The following is a 27,077-nucleotide window of genomic DNA, read 5'->3' as shown; positions in this document are numbered from 1 at the left end:
GCGGGGCTAAATCAGCATCGAGCTGAGGGAGAAGGTGGAGCTAAGCCGACCAGGCGCTAAGGGGGAGGCGGGGCTAAACCGGCCCAGAGGGGAGGGAGGAGGCGGGGCTAACCCAGCCCGGCGCGGAGGGAGGAGGCGGGACTAACCCGGCCCGGCGCGGAGGTGGGAGATGCGGCTAAAGCGGCCCAGAGCTGCAGGAGCTGTGAAGGCTTTATTCCTTCACCTCACTTGTGTTCACTTGAGAGCCCGTTATGTGTCGACATCTGAGGTACAGAAGTGCACAGGAATTTACGGACTACTTAAAAAAGGAGTCTGACACTGAACATACATGTACCACGACCCGTTGTGATGAGTACCTACCATGAAGTAGTATGAGGGAATATCCTTTCAATAAAAGTTTATTTAATGCTTACTATGTGAGAGGAAAATAATGTAGCTGGGGGGGGGGGGGTAATCCCGGAGGGGTGTTCTGAGGAATTTATATTTAATCTGAGAACCGAAAGACAAGTCCAAGCGAATCGGGGAAGGATGGGTGTTGTTTCTGAAAATGAGGGGTATACACGCCACTCGGGGTACACGAAAGGGCCTCGGGGTGCATGAACGCATTAGGTAGCACTGAACGGCAGAGTCAGAAAGCCCTGTTTAAAAACAGAGAGTTTGAGACTAGTACTTTACTTAACGTGTTTCTAACATTCGCTTACCTCCATTTTTGACAGAGCGAAGGCTTCATTTTCCAAATCTCTCCAAAAGGTAAGCCCATCTGCAGTTAAATAACATTTTTGGGGTTTGTGTGTGTGCTTGCAGAAGTTCTTTGATTTCTTCCAAGCAGTGTTACTGAACCCCAAACTGGGCTGCCCGTCGTCGCTCCAAAGGTCGATACTCGAGAGATGATTGCTTGGAAAGGAACAGGAGCTTTGTTCAGGAGGCTGGCCACCTGGAGAGAAGGCACACTCTTGTCCAAAGGCCAACTCCGAGGTTTCTGCCTGGCCCAGGGATTTATTAAGGGGTTTAGGGCAGTTAATCAGTAGAGGGAGTGGGGTGGCCCCAACATTTCTTGATTACGTGCAGACTCGATGGTGCCGGCTACAAACGTTATTGCAGTGCTCAGAGGTTGTGCAAGGCAGTCTGGCTCCTTAGTTCCCCGGGGTTTGTGCAAGAGGGTCTGGTTTCTGTTTTGTGAGGTGCAGAAGTGCTCTGTTCTTTCTAGGAAAGAATGCACGATCTATAGATACACAAAGAAGGGTTAGTTAATCAGTCATTCAGGCTCAGGGTGTTTGCTGAAGTTTAGATTACTAGGTTGGCCAGAGGGGCCAAGGCAGCTTCAGCAATGCTGGTTTTCCATTTAAGAAGTGATGTAAATTTTACTTTGTAAAAAAAACTGAGGGTCTATTTAAAGCAAAAGTTTTGAGAAGTGATTCACATATATACATAAAAGTGCAGGTGGTATGCAGATATGGCAACAATGATGAGACTGTTATACAGATGACTAAGAAGGGAACATTTACCTGGGAATATAAGAACCTGTAGAGTTTGGAATCCTAGAATATGTAGATTGGAAGGAGCCTTAGAAATATATTTGAATCTGTTTTTTTACAGAAATGGAAAAAGGCTCAAAGTGGAATGGTTTACCCCAGGCCACAGAAAGGGTTGATGGCAGAGGAAGGAGAATTACTCAAGCTTTCCTAATTCCCACCTGAGCCCTTCACCCCACCACCCCCCAACCCCTACCACCAAATGCCTGCCCAAGCCAGGTTGCTTTGCGATCACTGAAAGTAACCCTTCCAGATAACCCTTAAAATCCTTATGTCTTTCTGTTTGGGTACTGCTGGACTGGGCTGAAGAAAGCTAAGACTATGATAAAGTCCACAATCAAATCCCATCAGGAACATACCTGGACTCAAAAAAGAATCAGATTTATTTAGCTTGTTCAGCAAGGGAGAATTCACATCAGAGAAAACATGAGGTATCTTGCTAACAGAGAATTGGGAAGAGCTTATTGTAGGATTTGGGTTTGTGCTGGGTATCTGTAAGGAGGGTTTAAGCAAGTGGGGAATGGTTTTGAATTGGATACAGTCAAGAAGCAGGGGCAATTCAGTGGTTAGCTATCTTACTGTTTTACCCAGGAGGTGGGAGGATTGAAGTGGGGCCAGAGTTATGACTGAGAAGGAAGCAGGACACACTCATGTTAGAAGAGGAGGATGTTGTCATTATTTGTGGTTCCACAGTGGCCTTGTCCTTGCCTTGTTCCAACTACAGAGTGGCCTTGTCTGATACTTGTTTACATTCTGTGAGCGCTGTTTAAGTTCAGTGAGGAACATTGGGTCTAGCTGGCAGCTGAAAAAGTTTCATTTTCTCATCTGTGGGATCCTGCCCATCTCTCAGGGTTTCTGACCCTAAGTGGTTGAGTGTTCCTCTTCTAGGTGGCAAAAGTGGGGAAAGTGGATCATTTGCTCCAGTTTTCCACCTCATGCAGGAACCCCTCAGCAGCGTCTCCTCTAGGGTGGGGAGCTCACTGCCAACCAAGGCAGCCCCTCCTATCTTTACATGTTGATTGTCAAAACTAGGTTGTTTTTTCCCCTGTAAGGGGGGAAATTTTTCCTCTACCCTCTAGGTTCAGAGATGGGGCTGGGGAGGCCTGGAGGCTTTTATACCATTCTGACAAAGGATGATAAATTTTAAATTTGTAGAGAAGCAGTAAGACAATGAAAAGGAGTTTAGGCTATTAGGGAAGCAGACTGTGGGAAGGTAAATACAAGGGGGAAACTAATGGAAGATAAGGATTGTTTTAGTAAGGTGTGTTATGTAGACTTCTCTCACTGATAAAAGTCTGGAGTTAGTGATCTCCTATGATTAACTTCTGCTCTTCCTGATGGAGAGGAGGTGGGCAACAGAAATTTATAAGGGTGAGAGCAGAGAACTTTACTGTGTCTTCTTCTCAAATACTTTCAGCTCAAAATACTCCTTATGCCAAAGTGGCATATTCTGATTCGTTACATTCGTATATATTGTTTGAAAAGATAATACAGGTACTTGTTTTTTAGAAATACTGCATAGAAGAACATACAGTGAAAATGTATCATCTTACCCCCTCATCTCCCAGATCTCTTTCCAAAGTTCATATATGCATATGCCAGTATTATATGTATTATGTCATTCCCTTTTTACATGTGGTAGCATTCCAACCACATAGTGGTGCATGATTGCTTTTTTCACTTTTTTCATTTATTCAATAAATATTTACCATGCTCTTACTATGTGCCAGGCAGTTCCCAATGATGAGAAAGCAGCAGGGAACAAAACAAAATGCCTGCCCTTAAAAGAGCTTCTGCTGTAGCAAAAAGAGACAAATAACAAACAAAGATAAAATGTCAGATACTGACAAGAGCTGTGAAGAAAAATAATAAAACAGGCGAGGAGAACACAGAGTTGGTGGGGCTCTGCTATTTTAAATAGAGTAGTCAGAGCAGGTGTTTTTGAAGACCTGATATTTGAGCAGAGATACTAAAGAAATGAGAAAGCAAGCTGCAGGGATATCTGGAGGAAGAGTGGTCCTAACATGGAACAGCAAGAGGAAAGACCATGAAACAGAAGCATGTGTTAACAAAATTCAACCAAGTAAATTTGAAGATCTAATTGGCTTTATTAAGTGATTCATCAATCCAGTAGCTCCCATCTAGCAAGTAGAGAGGCACTCCCAAGGAGTTATACAAAATGGAAGCTTTTATAGGAGAGTGAGAGCAAGAAAGTTATTAGCAAAAGGAAAGGATTTTTCCAGGCAAGGCCACTTTCTAGGGGAAAAGCAAGTTGTCTTTCATGCAGATTACCTTGTCCTTCTTTGGGGCATGGAGAGGGCCCAGGTGGCAGACCCTTTGGTGAGGATTGAAAAATTCCTGGCTGACTGGTTAAGACTATATTTCTGGGGGAGGTTGAAACTGCAATTAGATTTCGTATTGAGCACCATTTGGGAATTCTAAATGACACCATTTTGGGCCTGTGTTGTTGTTGTTGTTTTTTAAACACAGGCTACCTAAAAACAAGGCCAGTGTGGCTGGAGCATAAACAAGAGGGAAAATGATGAGAGATGAAGCTGAACATGGTAACAACTCTGGATTTTACTCTAAATGTGATGGGATAACTGTTGAAAGGTTTTGAGCAGGCGGAAGGATGTGATCATGCTCAACATTTTGTAAAGGACATTTTGGCTGCAGGGTGGAGAACAGACTGGGGGCAGGGTTGGGTAAGGTTGGGAGTAAGAGTAGAAGCAAAGACAGACTAGTTAGGAGACCACTGGTATAAGGGTAGCTTAAAGATAGGTCTTTAACGAAACTATATTCACATCTATGTCTACTTCGGTCTCTCTTAATTCTTGCTGTAGTAATTCATTTTATGGGAGCAATGGATATCCTTTGTGCTCACCTTCCAGTATATCTGCAGGATTATTTCAAGAAATACAATTGCCGGTCAGAAGCTAAAGTAAACTTGCCATATTGGAATGAAATCTGATGATCTAATTCTCACCTTGAGCCCAAAGAAACAAGTTTATTCATTCTTTGCCACACGACCCCGTCTGAGATTAAAGGGAAACGCATCTGCCACTCCTCCCACATCAGTTTTCTCGACTTTAAATATTCCCAGTCTAGCAAGCTTCTGCCTATGGCCCTGTTCTCCCCTCGAACCGTCCCCGTATCTGGTTACAGAGAGATAAACTGAGGCAAAGGCAGGGTCCGAGGTACAAGTCCCCACCCCTCCCCCGCCTTACTGTCTCCTTTTCCCTCAGCATTCCTTTCCTTTCCCCTTCTCCCGGGGCCAAGTTCCAGGCTGCCAAACCCCACCTTGGTCCCTCGCGGCTCAGGACCCCAACTCACACTCCTTTTCCTTCCTCCGGCCGCTCGGAGGCCGCGGAAGGGGACGCGAGCACCCCCGGTCCCTTCCGAGCCGCCGTAGCGCCCGCCGCGGGGGTTCGGCAGCTCCGGTCGCCAAGGCAACGCGCTCCGCTGCGCGCTGCGGGCGCCAAGCAGCCCGGCGGAGGCGCAGCGGGCCAGCGGCCCGGGCTCGGCGAGGCGGCGGGTCGGCAGGTGAGCAGGGCCGGGCGGGCAGTCGTGACCCAAACGCGCCGCCCCGGCGTCGACTCGTCGCAGCAGGCCGGGGGCTGGGGCGCGGGGCACCCCCGGGAAGGAAGCTGGGGCCAGACCTTTATCCCCTCCGCGGCGCCGGGGCGGCGCCCCCTCCTGCTTTTTAAACCCGCTCGGCGCTGGCTTGGAGTGCGCTTTAGGCTGTTTTCTGTATTTTGGGCCCATTGCATAGTCTGACCTGAAAGTTTCTTTAAAAAAAGAAAGCCCCTCTTGTTTAGGGTTTGGGGAATAACTCAAAACTGCAGAAAATGTATGTCTGTGCGACTCTCCTGGGCCAGAGAGGATTGACTTCATTGTGCATCAGTTTTCCCATCTGCTAAATGGGCATAATAATAGTTGTCTTATAAGGCAAACTATATTTAAAACCCTTGCAGGTAAGTCCTCAGTATCTTGGAGCTTTTATCATTACTACTACTACAGGAAAGTCCTTGATTGAGCATGTATTGTCCGCCAGGGCCTGGGCGGATCGCCAGGGGTAAAGTGAATGAGACATCTTGTCCTCAGGGAACTCCACAGTTTTACAGTGTAAGTAAGAATTCATTGCGATTCGAGCTCTGGTTTTGGACATACAGGGGACAGTGAATGCATAAAGAAGGCAGTTAACCTAGATTTCAGGGAATGAAGCTAGGGAAGGTGGTCAAAGGGAGATTCTAGAAGAGGATGACTTCCAGAATGAGACATGAAGGCGTCTGTGTATTGGCCAGATGAGAGGCTGGTGAAGTGCACAGTGTTCTAGGCAGAGAGAGCCGCATGTGCAAAGCCCAAGGGATAGAGTGCAGGCTTATTGGGCCTCTGCAAGGATTTCATAGGCTGGATAGAGACCCATTCCAAGAAGCTGAAGTGGTCTGGCCAGACGATGTTTGAGAGATAAGCAGGTGCCCCTTCTGAAAGACTTTCCTTGTATCTCCCTGTAAGTTTTAGCTTGGGGGCATTGGGGAGCCATCAAAGGATTTTAAGCAGGCAGTGAGTGTATGTTCATGTGTTTGATCAGAGGTATGGTTTCAGAAAGATCAGGGTTTTTTTTGTTCTCTCTTGGCCTTCATTCCTCCAATCTGTTTTCCACATTGTAGCCGTTCATTTATGGCGATTCAAAAAATATTGCTTAAAATATTTATTTATTTACTGAGCATCTGCTATGTGCCAGGCACTGTGGGGGCAGTAAGGACTTAGATCCCTGCCCTCATGGCATGCATTCCAAACATGTTCCAAGGTACATTTGTGGGGTACAGATATGAATCCGGTACAGCTGGAACTTAATATTGGAAGAGATTTTAAAAAAAGAGAAGAAAAAGAAAAAAAGAAAGGCCTAGATCATTCAAGGCCACTGTGTTGCACACTCCTGGAAGAAGAATTCACTTCGCCTATACTAAGAAGGAATGACCAGAGAAGTAGGAGGAAAACTAGGAGAAGGTAGTGATGAAAGCCGAAGGAAGAGGTTAATTTTGCTGGATGCTGCTTAGGTTTCAAGTAAAAGAAGTTAAACATTAAAATGTGTCCTTCGGGTAAATAAATATGGAGGTCACTGGGGACCTAATTGAGCAGATTTGGTGAAATGGTGGGGGCGGAATCTAGAATATCGGCAGCTTCCAAAAGTTCAATGTAATATATCAGTGGGATGAGGAGAGAGTGGGATGTGAGAAAGTAAAGACAAAGTGTAGGCAGCTCACAGGAGTTTGGCTGTGAAGGGAGAGAGAGAGAAGGCTGGAGAGCGACTGGGGAATAAGGTGAAGTCTTAAGCACGAGAGAGAGAGAGAGAGAGAGAGAGAGAGACGTGAGCAGATTGAAAGGCTGATGGCAAAGAGCCAATAGAGAGGGGAGAGGCTGAGAAAATCCAGATGAAAGGGGCAAATCAATGGCACTACTTTGCTGAGAAGGGAAGAGTGGATGACATCCACAGCACAGATCTTTCACAAGGAGTCTGACAGCTTCTCCGGAAGCCAGGCAGTTGCCCACAAGGAGTGCATCGGTGTAAGGCAGCGACAAAAAATATATAGGAGGTGTAAGTGTGGAGGGGAAGTTATATTTTCATTATCGTCAGCCATTGAACTAATATGTGTTGAGCACGTTTCATGTACTAGTCTCCATTAGTAATGTGATCTTGACAACAGTCCTGTGAGATAGCTTCTGATTCCCAGTCTATGGATGAGAAAATTGAGGTGTAAAATGCATACCCTGGGTCATACAGGATTTGAATCCAGGTCTGCCCGAGTCCAAACCTTTTACTCTTAATCACTGTGTGGATGATATGATTGTCTACCTATGGTATGATGATCTGCTGAGAAGATTCAAGAGAATTAAGTTAAAAATAATTAGATGTAATCAGGTTAAGTAAACAAGCAGGTAGAATGGAGACAAAAAGCAATAGCTTTATATAAGCACTAATAGTCACAAAATGTAATTGTAGGAGACATGAGAATAACAACGTGAAAAATAAATACCTGGGAACAAACTTTCAAATAAATGTGCCCAGACTAGCTACATAGAGAACAAGAGTGGCTGGAGGGGAGGACGCTGGGTACAGGTGGGTGTTTGGATAAGGAGGAGGTATTTTTGTTTGGGAAACTCAGGGTATTGATACCAGAAACAGGGCATGTAAAAAAAACAAAAACAAAACAAAAAAACCAGGTGTCTGTCATAAGACATAATGAGAAAATATGCAAGATGTTGACTATGATGTTTTTATTATCTGAAAAGCTGAAAACAGACTGTTTAAATTATGGTGCAGTCATATGATATATACTATCAGCCATTAAAAAAGAATGAGGTGGGAGCTCTCTCTCTATATGAGAAAGATGTTTACATCATATGGTTCAGTGTGAAAAGCTCATCACAGTACAGTGTGTTCTTATTTTTGTTTTTTTAAATGTGTACATACACATTTACAGGAAAAATGTCTAGAAAGATTAGTTCTTTAAAAAAATTTTTTAAATTTTTAATTGTGGTAAAATGCCCATAACATAAAATTTACCACTTAAACATTTTTAAGTGTACAGTTCAGTACTGTTAAGGATATTCACATTGTTGTGCAACAGATCTCCAGAATTCTTTCTTCTTGTAAAACTGAAACTCTGTATTATCCATTGAACAGTTTCCTCATTTCTCCCCCCGAATCCCTGACAACCATCCTTCTACTTTCTGTTTCTATGAATTTGACTACTCTAGATACTTTGTATAAATGGAATCATATAATATTTGTCTTTTTGTGACTGACTTATTGCACTTAGCGTAACGTCCTCAAAGTTCATCTGTGTTGTAGCCTGTGTCAGATTTCCTCCCTTTTTAAGGTTGAATAATATTTTATTGTCGGTATACGTACATGTTGTATATACATTGTACGTATAAACATTTTGTTTGTCCATTCCACAGATGGGCACTTGGGTTTTTTCCACCTTTTGGCTGTTGTCAGTAATGGTGCTATGAACAGGAGTGTACTAGAAAGAGAAGTTCTGTGTGTCTGTCAGGAGATTATGGGGAGACTTTTATTCCTTTCCTTATTGCCTTCTTTTCCTTTCTTTTATGAGCATGAATTGCTTTTATAATCAGAAAAAAGCAATAAGGATATGTCCTGTTTGGGGAGATGGGGGAGTAAAAGGTTAAAAAAAAAGGGGGGGGGGCCTGATCTTGGGCAGTGGCAGTAGGAATGGAATGGAGAGGGCAGATTTGAGAGACATTTCAGGAGAATTAACTAGAAGGTATGGGAGGGGAGAGTGGAAGACTGGCCGTGCCAGTGGTGAGAAGGGACATCAGTCCTGGAGGGGCTTAGACTAGTGGGAGAAGGGAGGATGTCAGGCTGGAGAGCCACCTGAGCCTTTGTTCCGGAATTTGGACGTTTTCCTGAAAGCAGAGGGAAGCCATTGAAAGGAAGGGAAATGACTAAATCAGAATTGCGTTACAGAAAAAGAGCACCCTGATTCCCTCCAACCCATTCTACAAGCTGAAGCGAGATAGTGCCAAGTTTCCCTTTGTGTTACTTAGGCTTGGACCTCTGCTAATTTCCTTTTATTTAAGATGAAGCATTAGTGCTGAAAGATATATATCTACTCTCCTAAAAGCACCTGGAATATTTTAAACAAAGTGCTGTTTAGATTACATTGATTTCTAATTGTGTTCAGTTTATCTCAACAACACAGTCTCCTGTAAATTTACTTTTGACCTTGAGCAGAGGAAGTATGAATAATTGGGGAAATAAACAAGAAATATAAACAACTCAAGTTAGAGAACTTCAATATATTGCTAATAAATTTTGACACTCTCCTCTTGGGAGAAAAGGACCAATGTTTAACAAACACTGTCATATTAAGGAGATAGTACAAAATAAAAATTCTGGAAAGTTCTAATAGACTCAGCCCATTACCTATTTCTACTCCGACAAAACTGTACTCTCTGTTTGCTTCTAGAGCATCACAGAGAGAGGGAAATATCATGCTAACATATGTAAGAGTTTTGCAGTTTATATTATAAGGGCTGGGCTTTCAAAAGATGTGAATCTATGATCTCATTTCATTCCTCCTAACAATTGTGTGAAGCAGGGATTATCATTCCCATTTTCAGATGAGAAAATGGAAGATCAGAGGATTCAAAAGACCTCCAAAGTCCTACATCTCCTAAATTCTGGAGTTTGAATCCAGGTTTCCTTTTCTTTTTATATTATAGTTTCTTAATATGGGAAATTTTAAACACATACAAAAGTACAAAGAATAGTTAATAAATACCAGTATACCCATACCCAGTAGTTATCAACATATGGTCAGTTTTATTTCATCTATAATGCCCACTCCCTCCCTCCCTTGGATTTTTTTTGCACCTTGGATTATTTTAAGGCAAATCTTAACCGATAGATCATTTTATCTGTAAATGCTTCAATATGCATCTAAGAGAGAAAGGACTTTTTCTCCCCATTATCACAATACCATTATCACACCTGAAAAATGAACACTAGTAATTCCTAAAAAAATCTAATATTTATTTGGTATTCAATTTCCTCAGCTATCTCATAAATATCTTTTGACAACTGGCTTGTTTAAATTTGGATCCAAACAAGGTCCACCTATTACACCTGGTTAATTGTCTCTTAAGTCTTTTAATTTATAGCAATTTCTTCTCTTCTTTTTTTTTTTCCTCTTTGCCTATTATTTGTTGAAAAAGTAGGTCATTTGTCCTGTACAACTTCTCACATTCTGGATTTGCCTGATCACATCCCTTTAATGTGTCCCTCCCTTCCCTTTATTTTTGTGGCCATTATACTTAATGGGTGGTGCTGTGTATCTCATCAGCAGGCAGTAAGTCTAGTTTTCTCACTGGATGTGATTTTAAGATTGATCATGGGGCTCAGGTGTTGTTAGCATGGCCCATCCATTGTAAGTGTCTCATCAGTCTTTCATAGAATGGTTTTAGCTCCTATTAATGGTCATTGTCCAGATCTATTATTTCTTTAGGGGTTGGAAAATGAATCTAGGTTTTCTGATGCCAAGTCATATACTCTGTTAAATCCCACTGTCTCCTTATTAAAGGAATGTTTTGCACACTGTCCTGTATTCTCTGCTCTGGTAGGTGGAGAAAAATCCCTCAATTAATAATTCAGCTTAATATATTTTTTTAAAAATAGAGCCCATATGCTGTGTCCAGTACTGGTTGCTCACAACATTGCTTTCCTAGGTTGGTCTTACGTATTGGCAAAACCACACGGTGGAAAGGCTGCCTATATCAGTGGTTTTTAAACTGCACCTTGTTATACATTAGTATTTTAAAGAACTATTCGGGAGAGGAGTTCCAGCATTTTTTTTTTTTAATGAAAAACCAGAATAGAAAGAACAACAACAAAAAATCAGAGTGCAGGGGGCTCCTGGGTGGCTCAGTCATTAAGCGTCTGCCTTCGGCTCAGGTCATGATCCCAGGGTCCTGGGATCGAGCCCCACATCAGGCTCCCTGCTCGGCGGGAAGCCTGCTTCTCCCTCTCCCACTCCCCCTGCTTGTGTTCCTTCTCTCGCTGTGTCTCCCTCTGTCAAATAAATAAATAAAATATTAAAAAAAAAAAATCAGAGTGCATCTCATATAGTAAGAATAAGCTTTGGTTTGTAAAATTTTTGTTTCAACTCTTTTTAGGTATGTCTGAGCCATGATATAGAATGTATTTCTTATTGAGGTCTTGGTCAAAACCAGATTGTTCGAGTGTTCAGATGACTACCCTGAGACATAGCAAGTTTCTCAGTCAAGGATTCAGTTATGTTCCAGTGTACTACTTATGAAATAGTACAGTATATTGATTGATTTTAGAATTTCCTTTGAAGGCTCTTTTGGGTGACTGCCAGTTAACCAAAATTACATGACCCCAGTGACCTATCCTCTTGTATTCAAGTTGAAGAAATGTGAACTCTTCAGGGATTTGTTTTTGATTCTCTTTTACCCTTGAGGGTAATGTAGATGATTCCAGTCAGCGCTGGCATCATTAAAAGTCATGCTGGAGGGGGGCCTGCTGGCTCAGTAGGTGGAGCATGCAACTCTTAATCTCCCGGTTGTAAATTCGAGCCCCATGTTGGAGGTAGAGACCACTTCAAACTAAAATCTTTAAAAAAAAAAAAAAAAAAAAAAGTCATGCTGAGGCCTCAGCAACATGAGTTGGTTGGGAACGGGGAAAGACCTCAGGACAGGGCAGGTGGAGAAACTGACTCAGCCCTTAGCCTGGCCTCTGAGGCGTGGAAATGGGGTAAGGCAGCCATGATGGTAACAAAGATAGCCCTAATACTATTCAGACCTTGGTTGGAATTGGTTTAGGACATGGGCAGATAGGATATTTAGTGACAATGTGATAAGGGATTAGGAAATGCAGATGTTGGACTATAGTATACAGTTAACATTTTTAAAGCTGTGGAGACTGAGGTTCAGAGAGTAAGTTGCTCAGAATCAGCCAGTAAGTGGGGGAACAAAATTTCAAGGGTTTACCAAATCCTGGAAATAGTCTGAATAAATGTTGATGCTGAGTAAGTTCCTTAATAATAGTACCTATTGCATGGAATTGTTGTAAGGATTGAATAAGTAGTTAAAGCACTGAGCACAGTAAGTAGTAAAAGCATTTAGCACAGCCTTCCTATGAGAACCACTCAGTAAATATTAGCTATTATTATTTCCTTTTTAAAATAATGAACCCATTTTACTTTGTCTATTTTTAACCTCTCCTTATTCCAGAAATGATTAAAGCTGTATTACAAAGATTCTTTTCTGTTATTGTTGAGATATAATTGACGTACATCATTGTACTAGTTTTAGGAAGGCAACATAATGATTTGATTAATATCATGAAATAATTACCACAATAAATTTAGTGAACATCCATCAACACACATAGTTACAAATTTTTGTTTTGTTTGTTTTTCTTGTGATGAGAATTTTAAGATTTACTCTCTTAGCAACTTTCAGATATGAGATCATATAGTATTTGTTTTTCTCTGGCTTGTTTCACTTAGCATTATGCCCTCAAGGTCCATCTATGTTGTTGCAAATGACAGGACTTCCTTCTTTTTTATGGCTGAATAATACTGCATTGTGTGTATATACCACATTTTCTTTATTCTTTTTTTTTTTTTGGAAGATTTTATTTATTTGAGAGAGTGAGTGAGCAAGAGAGCACGAACAGGGGGAGGAGCAGAGGGAGAGGGAGAAGCAGACTCCCAGGACTCCAAGATCATGACTCGAACTGAAGGCAGACGCTTAACCAGCTGAGCCACTCAGGCGCCCCTTCTTTATCAATTCTTCTGTCAGTGGATACTTAGGTTGTTTCCATGTCTTGGATATTGTAAATAGTGCTTCAGTGAACACGGAAGGTGCAGATATCTTTTCAAAATAGAGATTTCATTTCCTTCAGATCAATACTCAGAAGTGGAATTCCTGGATCATATGGTGGTTCTATTTTTAATTTTTTGAGAAACCTCCATAGTGTTTCCATAGTGGCTGTACCAATTTACATTCCCACCAACAGTATAAAGGGTTTCCGTTTCTCCATATTTTTGCCAGGACTTATTTATTATCTGTTGTCTTTTTGAGAAAAGCCATCCTAACAGGTATGATATGATACCTCATTGTGGTTTTGATTTGCATTTCCCTGATGATGAGTGATGTTGAGTACCTTTTGGCCATTTGTATGTCTTCTTTGGAAAAAAGTCTATTCAGATCCTCTGCCCACTTTTTAATTGGATTGTTTGGTTTTTTCCTATTCAGTTGTGTGAGTTATTTGTATATTTTGGGTATTAACCCTTTATCAGTTATGTGATTTGCAAATATTTTCTCCTATTCTGTAGGTTGCCTTTTAGTTTTCTTGATGGTTTCCTTTGCTGTGTAGAAGCTTTTTAGTTTGATATAGTCCCACATGTTTATTTTTGCTTTTTGTTCCCTTTACTTTTGGTGTCACATCTAAAAAAAATCATCACCAAAAACCATTGTCAAGGAGCTCACCTATGTTCTAGGAGTTTTCTGGTTTTAGGTCTTATGTTCAAATCTTTAATCCATTTTGAGTTGATTCTTCTGTATGGTATAAGTGGCCCAGTTTTATTCTTTTGTATGTGGCTGCCCAGTTTTCCCAACACCATTTATTAAAGAAACCATCCTTTTCCCCATTGTGTATTCTTAGCTCCTTGTCATAAATTAATTGACCGTATATGTGTGGGTTTATTTCTGGGCTCTCTATTCTCTTCTGTCGATCTGTGTGTCTGTTATTTCTGAAATATGTCTCACGATGTAAAATGGATAAGCCTCTTGCTACCGCCTGCTTGGTTTCATTTTTTCAGCTGCTGCCTTTGCTTCTATATGGACTGCTGACACGCCCTTCTTATTGAGAGAATGATTAGCACTCTCCTGTGGTTTGAGACAACTAATAGCTACAAGATATTAGAGAGAAACTGGCACCTAGGTGGGATGGCTCTGAAAATGGTAGGATTTGGGGAGGTACAGGGGAGGTATAGGATTTGGGGAGGTACGCAGGTGATCGACAACTTTTGAACAAAAAATGGAGCAAAATGTATTGCACCTAAAGCCTTTTTATGTTTTTAATTTTTATTTTTATCAAAGTAGTAATAAAGACCTCTTCTGTGCTATAACATTCTCTATTTGAGGATTTCAGCTGCTTGAAAAAAGATATTTTTTTTTAAGATTTTATTTATTTGTGGGAGAGAGCGAGAGAGCGAGAGAGAGCACAAGCCAGGGGGGAAACGGAGAAGCAGACTCCCCACCGAGTAGGGAACCCAATGCGGAGCTCATTCCCAGAACCCTGGGATCATATCCTGAGCCGAAGGCAGACGCTTAACCAATTGAGCCACCCAGGCATCCCAGCTGCTTGGAAAATGAGAGTATCATACATGTGTCATTTAAAAATATAACTTCTGGGCGCCTGGGTGGCTCAGTTGGTTGGACGACTGCCTTCGGCTCAGGTCATGATCCTGGAGTCCCGGGATCGAGTCCCGCATCGGGCTCCCTGCTCAACAGGGAGTCTGCTTCTCCCTCTCCCGCTCCCCCCTCTTGTGCTCTCTCTCTCTCACACTCTCTCTCTCAAATAAATAAATAATAAAAATAAAAAAATAAAATAAAAATAAAAATATAACTTCTAAGTTTTCATAAACAATATGATAACATTAGTTGTACATGAGGTGGATTTGGGTAGGTTTTTTTAAATTTATTTATTTTTTAGAGAGAGAGAGCACATGTGGGGTTGGGGGACAGAGGGAGATGGGGGAGATGGAGAGAATCTTAAGCAGACTGTGCACTGAGTGCAGGGCTTGATCTCACAACCCTGAGATCACAACCTGAGCTGAAACCAAGAGTTGGATGCTTAACCAACTACACCACCCAGGTGCCCCTTAGGTGGGGTTGTTTTTGTTTGTTTTTTGTTTTTTTGAGGGATTGTCTGTGGCCAGTGTACTTTTTGAATTTTTGTACCAAAGCTTAGCATTTTACTGTTTTCTGATTGTATTTTACTGCCTAGTAAAATAAATACTATATGTATTATTTTAAGTCTGTTTATCTGAAACCCAATACCTGTTTCCTTGTTTAAAACCGGGGGCATTAGATCTTTTCAACTTAGGTTATTTTCTCATGGATAATCTAGTAAAGCTAAAGACACCATGATTGAAAGTCACTGAAACTTAATTAAAATAATATTTCCAGGGAGAGGCCAATAAAATGGCATAGATTTCCTGTGGCCTCAGAGTCACTGTTCTCTTCTAGCCAACATTTGGGAAATGCTAGCGCTCATAGGAATGCAGAGTTATATAGAGGGAAGAACAAGAACTTGGGTTTCAGGCAGATCAGGGTAAACTTGGGCAAAGTCTTTGAGTCTTGGTTCCTTTATCAATGAAATGTCTCATGAGATCCTTTGAAAGTAAACCATTACATAAAACCTGGCCACTTAGAAGGGGCTTAATAAGTATGAGTTATCTTCTGTTCTCCCACTCCCATTTCCACAAACCTACCTACTGTGTGCTTCTGCTTATCACTAAAAGGAAACTTGAAAAAGAGAAAAGTTGGTGGTCTCATCCTACTTTCAACATCAGTTAAACATATATAATTATATTGCTTTTTTGTGTGTACAGGGTTTAACATTCAGTGGTTCTTAATGATCTCTGCATGTTACATGTGGTCCATGTGGCCATATTTTCCAAACCAAAAAATTGGTTTGATGAGTATAGTATACTCAGAGGATCAAGAGAACAGCATACTTTTTTTTTTAAGATTTTTTTTTTTTAAGTAATCTTTACACCCAACATGGGGCTCAAACTCACAATCCCGAGATCAAGAGTCGCATGCTCTACCGACTGAGCCAGCCAGATGCCCCTAGAGATCAGCATATTTTAAAATAGTGCAGTCTTGGGGAAATCCTAGATGTGCTTTTATGTATCCTGAGGAAGCAGTACAAAGTCATGGTGAGGACTGGAATTCTTTGGAATCCTTTGGACGTGACTTCGAATCTTGGCCTAGGCACTTTCTACTTTCCTGCACAAGTTACTTAGCCTTAGCCTTTCTTTCTAAACTTTAGCATTTCCTCATTTGTAAATGGGTATAACCAGAGTTCCTTGTCTCATGAGGATTGCATGAGATAAACGACTCAGCACAAGGCCTGGCAAGTAGTAAGTACTTGACATATAAATGTTAACTGTTGTCATTATTATGAGGCCTTTGAAACAGGTGCCTTTTTTGCAAAAGCCTGTAGAAGAACAAAAACTTCTAAAGTAACTCAGGATTTAGTAAATTACTACATAATAACTTCTTTATTAGGCCTGCTATGGAAAAGGCACAGAAATATTTTGAAGACCCAGTGCCCAACTTGGCATGCCCCTGGGGAAGACCTGACTTTCTCACAGTATTTGAATAACTCTGAGCACCTATTCTATTGCCTCTAAGATGATCTCTTCAGAGTATGGATATTTTTTGGTTCATATTAACTTGTATTTGTTCCAGAAGTAGGACAGACTTCAGCGTTAACTTAATCCACTACGAGGCTTCTTTCCCTAAGATTGTCTTGATTGTGCCCTCCTCAGGTTGTTGGCTTCATCCTCAGGCCAGCAGCAAAATAGCTGTGGCAGTTCTGGGCCCCAGATCCATGTATGGACCCATCAAAGGAATTAAAGATTCTTTCTTCCCGTGTTCTCCTAAGTGAGAATTTTTCTCAGAAGTTCCCAGAATAGAGATGCCTGGGTGGCTCAGTCGTTAAGTGTCTGCCTTCAGCTCAGGTCATGATCCCAGGGTCCTGGGATCGAGCCCCGCATTGGGCTCCCTGCTTGGCAGGAAGCCTGCCTCTCCCTCTCCCCCTGCTTGTGTTCCTGCTCTTGTGTTCTCTCTCTCTGTCAAATAAACAAATAAAATCTTTAAAAAAAAAAAAAGAAGAAGAAGAAGTTCCCAGAATATTAATCCTAGAATCTCATTGGCCTGAACTGGGTCATGTGCCCATTCTTGAACCAAGTCCTGTCACCAGGGCAATGCAGTGCCTTTTGGCTTAGGCTTGGTTCTTGAACAAGTTATTTATGAGGGGGATGAAATTATCTTTAGGCCAGTCAAGAACAGAATTGTGTTTCCATTAGATGTTTTTCTGTGAGCATGAGGAATGAGTAGATTCGTTAGTTAGGAATTATTGTTGGCTGCTGATAACAGTGCTTTAGATAACACAAATCATTTTTCTTTCAAAAACATTAGTCCAGGGGCGCCTGGGTGGCTCAGTTGGTTAAGCGACTGCCTTCGGCTCAGATCATGATCCTGGAGTCCCAGGATCGAGTCCCGCATCGGGCTTCCTGCTCAGCAGGGAGTCTGCTTCTCCCTCTGACCCTCCTCCCTCTCATATGCTCTCTCTCTCTCTCATTCTCGCTCTCTCAAATAAATAAATAAAATCTTTAAAAAAAAAAAAATTCTTAAAAAAAAAAAAACATTAGTCCAAAGTAGGCAGTCTCTTGCTGGCGTGGTGGTTCCACAGTGCCATCAGGCCATCTACATCTCTCTCTCATTCTGCTTCACCATCTTTATGACATGGCTGTCACTCTCATGGTCACCTTGTGGTCACCAGTGAACTTCTGGCTCTAACCAAATAGTCCTTCCTCAAGGCAGGAAAAAGTAGAAAAGGAAAGGGCAAAGAACATGCTTTTAAGTACTGGAAGTCCCAACCAACACATTCAGTTTACATCTTAATTGTCCTTTCTTATAGGTAAGGGATGCTGGTGAATGTAGTTTCTCAGCTGGACACATTGCTGCTTCCAGCCATCTAGGGATTTTGTTGCTGTGGAAGAAAGGGAAATGGCTGTAGGCCTGGCAACGTATAGTACCCACGATAGAAGGCAGCCAGCAATCTCCACTATACCTTTCATTTGGAGGAAACCACGGTTGTTGTCATTTTTTTTTTTTTAAGATTTTATTTATTTGAGAGTGAGAGCAAGAGAGAGAGAGTGCGCACATGAGCAGGGGGAGGGGCAGAGGGAGAGGCAGACTCCTCACTGAGCAGGGAGCCTGATGCAGGACTCCATCCCAGGATCCTGAGATCATGACCTGAGCCGAAGTCAGACACTTAACCCGCTGAGCCACCCAGGCATCCTGGAAACCACAGTTTTGTATACGTTTACTATCTATTCATGATTTTTAATCAAATAATGAAATCATATTCTACATGTGTTATAATTCATATTTTCCATTTAACAGCATCCTGAGTATCTTTTCACGTCAGTTAATATACAGTAGAAGCTTCTTCATCTCCACTTGCAGATGCTAGATTAACAGATCCTCTTCATTTTCACTATAAAATTTAGTGTTTAATTCCCATGGCCCTTTGAATGTTCTTGGCCAGTAAACAACTCTATACTATGCTGTCCAATACAATAGCCACTAGGCACATGTGGCTGTTTAAATTTTAGTTAATTTAGGGGCGCCTGGGTGGCTCAGTCGTTAAGCGTCTGCCTTCGGCTCAGGTCATGGTCCCAGGGTCCTGGGATCGAGTCCCGCATCGGGCTCCCTGCTTGGCGAGAAGCCTGCTTCTCCCTCTCCCACTCCCCCTTGCTTGTGTTCCCTCTCTCACTGCCTCTCTGTCAAATAAATAAATAAAATCTTTAAAAAAAATTTTTTTAGTTAATTTAAATTACATCAAAAATTCAGTTTTTCTATCTCAAGAGTCACCTGTGACTAGTGATTACTGTGTTGAACAGCCCAGATACAGAACATTTCCATCATTGCAGAAACTTCTCTTGGACAGCCCTGCTCCACAGCACCAGCACACTGCAGTGCTCGCCTGTGTGGGTTTCGGGAGTTTGCGTATAGTGATTAAAGTCACCAAGTTGGAACCAGACTGCCTGCATTTGAACTCTCACTCTGCCATTTACTAGTTGTGTGACTTCAGGTAAGTTCCTTAGCTTCACTGTGCCTCAGTTTCCTTATTTGTAAAGTGATGGTCACGGTGGTACCTAGACTGTGAGGAGTAAAGGATTCAATGTATGTAGCGTGCTAATAACAGTGCCCGGCACATAGTAAACAACTGTAAGTATTTGCTACCATGATGATGTGATGATGTGATAATGGTGGGGATGGTGGGGATGGTGAGGATGGTGGTGGGGATGACGGTGATGACCAACAAGAGTCAGCTGGGTTTGTTCCCAAACCTATTCGTGCCAGTTTTACCTGCTCTTGTAATTGCAAAATAACTGTTATGTTGGCTAATGAGATTTGAGAACATAAAGGGAAAAAAAGACATTGTTTTTGTGAAAAATAAGTTTAGTATGTCTGAAAGACCTGATAAAGGACAAAAAGAAAGTTCTTGTGAAATTAGAGGTAGAAGAGACCTCTGAAGAAATTGAGGAAAACAATTCATCAAAAGATAGGTTTTTGCCTTCAGACTACTTTACATGGGTGTGGTTCATGCAGGAACTTTAATTACTAGAACTTATTTTCAAAGAAAAAGCCTTAAAAAAGGAAAAAGAAAAGAAAAGGCCTTGGTCCCTTATCAAGTCTTAGGCAAATGAACATACATTTTTAATGAGTCCTCTCTTTAACTGGCTGTTTCTGGTTTTTGTTTTTTTAATGAATTTTACCATGATTAGTCCTGATCCCATCAGGGAAGAGTGTTTTTTTTTTTTAAGTTGTTTTGTAGGGATTACTGTGCATCTGTTGAAATAAGACCAAACCCTACTGTTGGACATTTACATTGTTGCTTGGTTTTTAGTGTTATAGTTGGTGCTCTGGTGAACTTCTTTACAGATAAATCTCTAATCAGTATGTTTTGGTCCCAGCAGTTCAGAGGAATCCTGCCCTTTTCATTGAGAGGCCTGGATTTTAATCTGGAAATGATTAGAATACCATAAAACAGGGCATGTGGGCATTCCAGCCCTAATGTTGCTTTTGGATTTAGCTCCATTTCTTCTCGTGGGCCACTTGCTGATTTTAGGTAATGCTTAATGTTTGATACACCAAAAAGTTTGGACTGTCCCAGAAATTTCAGCGTAATGGAATATGTCCTGATGTGACTTCTTTTTCCGATTCACATAGCACTTTGAACTTTGCTTTTTATGGCATTTCTCATAAATAGTCCTTCTCTGTAATCATTTTTGCATTTGTGTTGTATTTGCTATTAAACTCTTAACTTGTTGAGGATAGGAGTCCTTCGTTGGACCTTTATATATCCTAACATAGTGGGCCCCCACTTTGTGTTCATGGAAAGAATGGATGAATCAATGTCGCTTTCTTCTATTATGACATAGCCATCTTCCATAACACTGCCTTAGAATTCCTTGTTAGTGGAGGCTAGTCTTCTAGATTCTTTAATAGGTTAGATTCCACATTAGAGCAAAACATGTTAAATGTTTGTAAGGTGATTTTAAAACATAAGCAAGGGTAGAATTGTATAAAAAGAAACCCCCATTACCCGTCATCTAGCTTCAGTAGTTATCAGCATTTTAGAATCAATTTTGATTTGGACAGAGAGAACATGAGGACTCTGAAGGGCCCGTTTTGATTTTGTGGGGGAAAGAAGCAGGGCAAGTATGATGGGCAGGGTGGAGAAAAAGGAGGTGATGGCCCAGGACAAACCTGCCCACCTCCCTCCTAGAATTGTTGCGAGGGTTACGTGAGTTCACATATGAACAGTGCAAAGAACAGGGCCCCCCCATACAAGGTGAGTGCAGCTCAGTGCAGCGGCTGCCGCATCATTACTGTCACCACTGCATGGCTTGAGGGAGTGGAGTTTAGCGGCAGAGGCACTTACTAACTTGTTGACCTTGGACATCAGCCTTTCTGAGCTGCAGTTTCTTCGTCTGAAAAATGAGAATGATAGTAACATCTTATATACCACATAAGGCAGTGCAATAAGGCATGTAAATGTGTTCTGGATTAATTAATGTTAATCACAATTTTCCAGAGTGATGTTCTGGCCTGGAGGGACCATGCTTCTGGAATTTTTTGGGAATCAAGCCTATTACTTGTATGGATTCTTGTTCTGAGACTTCATGATATTAACAGGCCCCAGAGTCATTTGACAGCCTAGCAAATAAATATTATAGCACAATAAGCTTTGTTTCCATTTGCAAAATGTTTGTTTCTAAAGCATGAAAACAATTTTGCTTTACATAGCTTGTCCATATAAGCACTAGAAGTGAAATACTTATCAACCACGTTAATAAAGGGATAAAAATAGTTTTCCTAAGGAACAGTTTGTTGGGAATTACTGTTGGAAAAATGTTGTGGCAGAATCTGTTTTATCATCTTTGAAATATAAACAGATTTTCATTTGTCTTTATTTTTCTTATAACACTTTGCTCAACTCCTAATTAAAAATAGCTTTCCCAAATTCCTCCAGGATTCCTCTTAAAAAAATCAGTTTTCTTTTTCTTTTAATGAAGTCTAAGTTTGAAACACTTTGCTTTCTCCTTAGTACTGCAAAGAATTCTAGTTATGCAGAACATTCATCCAAATCACATACATATCTGTCTGAGATAAGAATTAGTAAATACTGTGGGAAGAGAAATAGAATATCCCTGGTGGTTATAATACATTTCTGCAGTGTTTGTTTGGATGGGGCAGTCAGCTGTCACGTCTCCTGGGCATGAGAGTTACATAAAGCCCGGTCCGAAGGTCGGTGTCCTACACTTATATTCTCAAGAAGATTTTCTCTTCTCAAACTACTATTTGACATAGGTTTGACTTTTTAAAAGTTTGATTCTTGTTTTAGTTAGTAAAATTTGGCCTTGTTACCATTTGTGATTTATAGCATCTTGGACTTTTATAAACTACTTCATTCAAACAAACTAAACCCCCATTGTGGACCCACAAATAACATAAATAAATATAAAATGCAGTTTTGTCTCAAAAAGAGCAATATCCTAATGCTACTATTTGGCCCCAGTGACATATGACCTCTCTTAGCTTTATTTCTCATAGACTGTTCTATTTAAATGTTTATTACACAGTTTCTTTTCTTGATGCTTTTTCCTGGGTTTCCAGTATATTTTGTTGATATTTCTTTCGAAAAGATCTAGCTCAAATCATCTCTAGTAGTCATCCAGCCAATGTTGTATTAGAAGATAGGCTTCTTCTAATTTATTTTATTTTATTATTAAGATTTCATTTATTTATTTGAGACAGAGAGAGTGCGTGCGCACAACCAGCAAGGGGCAGGGAGGGGCAGAGGGAGAGGGAAAAGCAGGCTCCCCACTGAGCAGGGAGCCCAGCATCCAGGACCCTGGGATGATGACCTGATCCAAAGGCAGACGCTTAACCAACGGAGCCACCCAGGCACCCCAGTGCTTCTTCTAATTTAAATCTAATTTAACCTTCTAGATTGGTTCTAGAGATGCTGACAGGAAAAATGTTGGATTTTTAGAATCATGGGAATGCTTACTTCTCTGTGATACATGTTTACATCTCCTTGAGTGAAAAGGAAGTTAGAAAGGGGCTGAATGTACTCCTTGATCTAACTTGTTGATCATTGAAAAATGAAATTTGGAACTAGTTTTAACTTCTGAAGGAATTAGAAGATTTTTATCCCGTTTATGAGGTGTACCTTCACTTTTTTATGTACTAGAACTTTAGGATCAATTTTTTTCTTTCATTTCAACATATATTGAGCACCTACTATGTGCTTAGTATTGTGTTGGGTGTTTTACATATATTAGTTCATTTAATTCTCAGAGGAGCACTGGGTAGGTAGATAGGATTTAAATACCCAGGTGCTTAAACTGAAAACCTTCTTCCTTGATCCCTCTTACTGTCCTGTCCACCCCCAGTCCATTTGGCTGTATTGCCATAATAGCAAACTACACACTGCTCCTTCTGCAACCTGTGAGCTGTCAGCAGCATTGGCTGCCTCCTCACAGGTCTCCCTGATTCCCTTTTTTTTTTTAATTTAAATTCAATTAATTAACATATAGTGTATTATTAGTTTCAGAGGTGGAGTTCAGTGATTCATCAGTCTTATATAACACCCAGTGCTCATTACATTATGTGCCCTCCTTAATGTTCATCACCCAGGTATCCCATCCCCTGACCCCCCGCCCCCCAGCAACCCTCAGTTTGTTTCCTATGATTAAGAGTCTCTTATGGTTTGTCTCCCTCTCTGATTTCATCTTGTTTTATTTTTTCCTCTCTTCCCCTATGCTCCTCTGTTTTGTTTCTTAAATTCCACATATGAATGAGATCATAAGATAATTGTCTTTCTCTGATTGCCTTATTTCGCTTAGCATAATATCCTCCAGTTCCATCCTTGTCATTGCAAATGGCAAGATTTCATTTTTTTTTAAAAGATTTTATTTATTTATTTGACAGAGAGAGACACAGCGGGAGAGGGAACACAAGCAGGAGGAGTGGGAGAGGGAGAAGCAGGCTTTCCGCTGAGCAGAGAGCCCGATGCGGGGCTCGATCCCAGGACCCTGGGATCATGACCTGAGCCGAAGGCAGACGCTTAACGACTGAGCCACCCACATGCCCCAAGATTTCATTTTTTTTGATGGCTGAGTTCTATTCCATTGTGTATATATATATATACCACATCTTCTTTATGCATTCATCTGTCGATGGACATCTGGCCTCTTTCCATAGTTTGGCTATTGTGGGCATTGCTGCTATAAACATTGGGATGCAGGTGCCCCTTCAGATCACTACATTTGTATCTTTGGGGTAAATATCCAGTAGTGCAATTGCTGGGTCGTAGGGTAGCTCTATTTTCAACTTTTTGAGGAACCTCCATACTGTTTTCCAGAGTGGCTGCACCAGCTTGCATTCCCACCAACAGTGTGGGAGGGTTCCCCTTTCTCCACATCCTTGCCAACAACTGTCGTTTCCTGACTTGTTAATTTTAGCCATTCTGACTGGTATGAGGTGGTATCTCACTGTGGTTTTGATTTGTATTTCCCTGATGCCCAGTGATGTTGAGCATTTTTTTCATGTGTCTTTTGGCCATTTGTATGTCTTCTTTGGAGAGATGTCTGTTCATGTCTTATGCCCATTTCTTGATTAGATTTTTTGTTTGTTGGATGTTGAGTTTGATAAGTTCTTCATAGATTTTGGATACTGTCCCTTTATCTGATAAGACATTTGCAAATATCTTCTCCCATTCTGTTGGTAGTCTTTTGGTTTTGTCAACTGTTTCCTTTGCTGTGCAAAAGCTTTTTATCCTGATGAAGTCCCAATAGTTCGTTTTTGCCTTTTTTTCCCTTGCCTTTGGAGATGTTTCTAGGAAGAAGTTGCTGTGGCTGATGTCGAAGAGGTTGCTGTGGCCGATGTCGAAGAGGTTGCTGCCTGTGTTGTCCTCTAGGATTTTGATGGATTCCTGTCTCACATTGAGGTCTTTCATCCATTTTGAGTCTATTTTTGTGTATGGTGTAAGGAAATGGTCCAGTTTCATTCTTCTGCATGTGGCTGTCCAATTTTCCCAACATGATTTATTGAAGAGACTGTCTTTTTTCCATAGGATATTCTTTCCTGCTTTGTTAAAGATTAGTTGACCATAGAGTTGAGGGTCCATTTCTGGGTTTTCTATTCTGTTCCATTGATCGATGTGTCTGTTTCTGTGCCAGTACCATACTGTCTTGATGATGACAGCTTTGTAATAGAGTTTGAAGTCGGGAATTATGATGCTACCAGCTTTGCTTTTCTTTTTCAACATTCCTCTGGCTATTCGGGGTCTTTTCTGGTTCCATACAATTTTAGGGTTATTTGTTCCAGCTCTGAAAAATGCTGATGGTATTTTGATAGGAATTGCACTGAATGTGTAAATTGCTTTGGGTAGCATAGACATTTTAACAATATTTGTTCTTCCAGTCCATGAGCATGGAACATTTTTCCGTTTCTTTATGTCTTCAGTTTCTTTCATGAGTGTTCTGTAGTTTTCTGAGTACAGATCCTTTGCCTCTTTGGTTAGGTTTATTCGTAGGTATCTTATGGTTTTTGGTGCAATTGTAAATGGGATTGACTCCTTAATTTCTTTCTTGTCTCATTGTTAGTGTATAGAAATGAAACTGATTTCTGTGCATTGATTTCATATCCTACCACTTTGCTGAATTCCTGTATGAGTTCTAGCAATTTTGGGGTGGAGTCTTTTGGGTTTTCCACACAGAGTATCATGTCATCTGTGAAGAGTGAGAGTTTGACTTCTTTGCCAATTTGGATGTCTTTTATTTCTTTTTGTTGTCTGATTGCTGAGGCTAGGACTTCCCTGATTCCCATTTTGACCTTATATAAGATTTATGGCTGTACACCTAAAACTAATAAAATGTTGTACATCGATTATATCTCAATAAGACTGCAGGGGGGAGGGGCACCTGGGTGGCTCAGTTGTTAAGCGTCTGCCTTCGGCTCAGGTCATGATCTCAGGGTCCTGGGATTGAGCCCCACATCGGGCTCCTTGCTCGGCGGGAGACCTGCTCCTTCCTCTCCCACTCCCCCTGCTTGTGTTCCCTCTCTCACTATGTCTTTATCTGTCAGTTGAATAAATAAAATATTAAAAAAAAAAAAGACTGCAGGGGGGAGTAAGTATAGAGAGAGATGAGAGTCGACGTTAAATGCCCATGATCCAAGGCTTTAGGTAGAACTCTATAGTTGTACTGTCCAGTACGGTACCTGAGATGTGGCTAGTCTGAATTGAGACGTGTTGCATACAATGGATTTCAAAGACGTAGCAGAAGGATAAAGAATATGTTGTTAATAATTTTATATCGATTATGTGTTGAAACGATAAATGTTTTGGAAATACTGGGTTAACTAAAACAGATTAAAATTTTAAATGATTTTATACGTATATTAAATATTATGTATGTATATAAATCTCCACATGGCAGCCAGGGTGATTTTTTTTTTAACTTTTTGAGCTAATTGCAGATTCATATGCAGTTGTAAGAAACAATACTGAGATCCCATGTACCCTTTACCTCGTTTCCCTTAGTAATAGATCTTAACTCACATGTCACCTCCTCAAGGCATCCTTGCCTGACCACTCCGATACAGCCTGCTCTCCCCACTTTCATTCACCTGTCCTATTACTCTGCTTAATTTTTTTCATAGAATTTGCTAATGTCTGAAATTATCTTATTTATTTGCTTAGTTGCCTTCTGTCCAGTAGAATGTGAGCTAAAGAGAATGGGAATGTTATTTCTGTTCATTGCTTTATCTCCAGTGCCTAGAAAAGGACATGCATATGATAGGCGCTTGATAAATATTTCCAGAGTGACTGAACTTTATGGAGGCAGTAACTAAGTTTCTAAGTGATTGAGTAACTTAACTGTGGTCACGCAGCTAATAAATAGTGGAATCATGACTTGAAGCTACAGGCACAAAGACCCTAAAGTAGAGTTGAGTTTGTCCTATTCAAAGAATAGGTGGACCATGATGCTGGAGGATAGGCAAGGAGAAGGAGAGTGGTACAGTTTCAGACTAGAGAAATAGTCCAGGCCCAGGTCACCTCAGGCTTTGTAAACCGCAATGAGGAGAGTGGATCTCATTCTGAGTACAGTGCTGGAAGGTTCTCACAAGGCAACGCTATGAACAATGTGGTCCAGCTTAGCTCATGGGAGTTCTGGGACCAAAGTCCTGGTCTAGAATGAAGCTTTCCTGTTCCTTGTTTTGCCCCCATGTGTATATATTTCTCTTAGAGACCACTTCAGGAAAAGGACTCTGGTCCTGTCACCTTCAGAATATCACCCATTAATCACATTGGTTCTCCCAATAAGGAGTTCAGGCAGAATGATGGATTTGCTGGGAGGGAAAGGAGGATGCAGCTCATGCCAGCCTTTGGATATGTGCAGGGGGAGGCACCGCGTGACACCCAATCAGTGTACCCTGGCCTCTGTAAGTGCAGCTTATGCAGCTTGGAATTCTTTGGGACCACTCTCAGCTTTATGTTAGCACAGAAGATATTGTCAACTGAAGTATTCTGTATGGGGCGAAGCCTTTGGATCCAGTTATTATCTGACACAGCATTAAAAACAAGGGCAGTTCTTCAGAGAGCAAATG

The 27,077-nt window shown here is 41.1% G+C and overlaps 1 protein-coding gene across 2 annotated transcripts in view; it reads left to right on the top strand.

The window, feature by feature from the left end:
* Positions 1 to 162: 162 nt before the first annotated feature.
* PKIG (cAMP-dependent protein kinase inhibitor gamma) overlaps positions 163 to 27,077 on the top strand; it is a 95,930-nt gene continuing 69,015 nt past the window's right edge. Inside the window, exons 1-2 of one of the 2 annotated variants that reach the window (XR_004301278.1) lie at positions 163 to 268; positions 717 to 750. The gene's annotated coding sequence lies outside the window, so the exon portion shown is untranslated. Of the gene's footprint in view, positions 269 to 716; positions 751 to 5,004; positions 5,076 to 27,077 lie in introns of those variants that run through there. The other variant, XM_032420045.1, reaches the window with a different exon arrangement.

Source organism: Phoca vitulina, unplaced genomic scaffold, assembly GCF_004348235.1.
Source record: "Phoca vitulina isolate PV1807 unplaced genomic scaffold, GSC_HSeal_1.0 scaffold22, whole genome shotgun sequence".
Taxonomy (NCBI): Eukaryota; Metazoa; Chordata; class Mammalia; order Carnivora; family Phocidae; genus Phoca; species Phoca vitulina.
Note: the sequence above shows the minus strand (reverse complement) of the source record. Positions and strands in the feature narration are given on the sequence as shown.